Below are 3594 nucleotides of genomic sequence, written 5' to 3'. Positions count from 1 at the left end.
AAAAATAAATAAAAATAGGGCGATAGATGCAGCAAACCACCACTAGGGCACCTATATACCTATCTAACAAACCTGCACGGTCTGCACATGTACCCCAGAACTTAAAGTATAATAAATTAATTTTTAATTAAATACATAAATAAATAAAACTTTTAGAAAAATGCAAAAAAAAATATATATATATATAGACCATGTCACTCCCCTTCTTAAAACCACGAATAAATAAATGAACATGTCAATGAAACAAAACTGAGTTCAGAAATACGTTCAATTATCTAAAAGAAACTGGTATATGATAAGGGTGGAATGCCATATCAGTAGAGAAAAGATAAACAGTGTTGGAACAACTAGGTAGTCACCTGAAAAAAATATTGGATCCTGCACTTACTCTTTACCTTAAAAGGAATTTTTAAAAAGTTTTATTTTACGTTCAGGGGTACAAATGCAGGTTTGTTACATAAGTAAACTTGTGTCATGGGGGTTTGTTGAACAGATTATTTCATCACCCAGGTATTACGCCTGGTACCCATTAGTTATTTTTCCTGACCCTCTCCCTCCTCTCACCTTCCACCCGCCTAAAGGCCCCAATGAGTGTTGTTCCCTTCTATGTGTCCATGTGTTGCCATCATTTAGCTCCTGTAAATGAGAACATGCGGTATATGGTTTTCTGTTCCTGTGCTAGTTTTCTAAGAATAATAGCCTCCAGTTCCATCCATGTCCCTGCAAGGAACATGATCTCATTCTTTTTTATGGTTGCATAGTATTGCTTATACATTGCTAGTGTGAGTGTAAATTATTTCAGACATTGTGAAAGACAATGTGGCAATTCCCCAAAGACCTAAAGACAGAAATACCATTGATCCAGCAATCCCATTGCTGAGTACATACCCAAAGGAATGTAAATCATTTTGTTGTAAAGGCACATGCACATGTATGTTCATTGCAACACTATTCACAATAACAAAGATATGGAATCAACATAAACGCCCATCAATGATAGACTGGGCAAAGAAAATGTGGTAAAATGAATTTTTTAAATGTTATATTAATAAATGGAGCCATACAAAATGAACCAAATCTCATGTGTGGAAAGGAGCAGGCAGTGACTGCATGGGAGCACAAAATGGACACCCAGGGTATTGGTCCTGTTCTGTTTATTGATCTGGCTGCTGGTTAATTGAAGTATACAGTTAGTGAAAACTCATTAAATTGCACTTATATATAATAATGTGCAATTTTCTGTACATTAAATTTCTACCAAAATGTATAAAATATGTAAAATAATGAAGCTACAATAGAAAAAGATTGATGAATTTGATTATATAAAAACCTCTTTTTCTTCTTTTTGGAGATAGGATGCTGCTCTGTCACTCAGGCTAAAATGCAGTGGCATGATCATAGCTCACTGCAATCTCAAACTCTTAGACCCAAACATTAGTTTCACCTCAGCCTCCCAAATAGCTAAGACTACAGGTGCATAGCACCACTCCTGGCCAATTTGAAAAAAAAAAAATTTAAGCGATAGGGTCTCACTGTGTTGCCAAGCCTGGTCTCGAAATCCTGATCTCAAGTGATCCTCCTGCCTTCGTCTCCCAAAGCACTGAAATTACAGGCATAAACCACTGCACCCAGAACAAAAGCCATGTTTTTTAATATTCCACACATGAGTGAGATCGCATGGTATTTGTTTTTCTGTGTCTGGCTTATTTCACTTTGCATAATGTCCTCCATGTTCATCTGTGTTGACACAAATGACAGGATTTTCTTTTTTTTTTATGGCTGAATATTATTCCATTGTATGCACGTATCACATTTTCTTTATCCATCCATCCAATGATGGACACAGGTTGATTCTATATCATGGCTATCGTGAATAGTGCTGCAGTGCACGTGGGAGTTCAGATATGTCTTTGACATACTGATTTCAGTCAGTGGGATTGCTGAACCACATGGAGGTACAAAGATTTAGACAGGAGAAATACATTTTTGAGATCTGTTGCACAACAGGATGACTGTAGCTAATAACAATGTATTGTACATTTCCAAATAGCTAAGAGAATGAATTTCAAACATCTCAACACAAAAATTGAGATGATAGATATGTTAATTAGCTTAGTGTAATCATTTCACATTATATACATATATAAAACATCACATTGTACCCAAAAAATGTGTACAATTATGATTTATTAAAATAATATAGAGAAATAATCATTTTTATCTGCATGGGAAAATTCTATAAATAAAATCAAAAGGCAAATGAAAAACCGGGAAAATATTTGTAACACATATAACAAAGAGCTAATTTCCTCTGTATATAGTTAATAAGGAAGAACAAAATAACAATAGAAAAATGGGTAAAACATTATTAATTAACACTCATAATAATGTACATATGAATGGCTTTCGTATGGAAGAAAGGTTCACAATCTCCCAAGAAAATAACTGCAATGACAAACTCTCAAGAGATAGATTTTTTTATTGCCTTTCAGATTTGCAAACATTTTTAAATGTAAAAACACACTGTATTTTAAGAGTGTAGGAAAACTGGTACTTCGTGCATTGCTATTGAGAACGTAATCTTTATGGTGTTTTAGTTCAGTAGTACCTAAAAAAAATTGGTGTTTTAGTTTAGTAGTACATAAAAAATTTGTAAATGACATACCCTGGAACCTAGCAATACCTAAGGACAAATTGCAATGTGTTCACAAAATATATATACAAGGATGTTTGTAGCATCGTTGTTAATGGCAAAAGACTGGAAACAATCTAAATGCCCATTCATAAGAACCTGGTTAAATAAATTTTTGTAGGCTCATTCTGTAGAATACTACACAGCCATTTATAACCAGAAAATACTGTGTGTACTTATACAAAAAACTTTCCATAAAAACAAGATGTATGTTATTTTTTTCATTTTTAATTTCATTTTTCAGCTTTAACGAGGTATAATACAAATAAAAATTGTATACATTCAAGGTGTATGGCATAATGCTTTGATATATGTATACATTGTGAAATACTACCCCAATAAAATCAATTAACATGCTAATCACCAAAGTTATCACTTTGTTTGTGTGTTGGGGATGGTGAGGACACAGGATATACTCTCTTAGCAAATTTCAAGTGAACAATAAGGTACTGTTAACTATAGTCACCATGCTGTATATTATAACCCCAGTACTTGTTTTAAAAGGATACAAAACTGTGTGAATATTATGGAGCTAACATTTGTATATTCTTAAATCCCTGAGAGTGATACCATTAAAATACTCCACTCAGGAAAAATAGATGTTAAAATAAAGTTTTTCTTTGCAGAAGAATAGCAGCTAACAAATATAGAAAGATGATAGATTTATAAAATCATCATTTCTCCATCCCAAGAGACTCAAAGAATTTTTTTTTAAAGAGAAAGAAAATTATTGTTTTGCAGTCCCAGTATAATAATGGATTTAGGTAAGGATCATCAGTGGGTGCTAAAATTATTATGAAAATTGTTAGAGAAAAGGATATGCGTAAAGTCTCAAAGTATAATCCCACTGATAATGTACTGATTACAAAGGAAAAAATATTTTGTCAGTGGAGAAATTTTAA

The sequence above is a fragment of the Cebus imitator genome, unplaced genomic scaffold, assembly GCF_001604975.1.
Source record: "Cebus imitator isolate Cc_AM_T3 unplaced genomic scaffold, Cebus_imitator-1.0 Scaffold570, whole genome shotgun sequence".
NCBI lineage: Eukaryota > Metazoa > Chordata > Mammalia > Primates > Cebidae > Cebus > Cebus imitator.
This window is presented reverse-complemented; position numbering follows the sequence as displayed.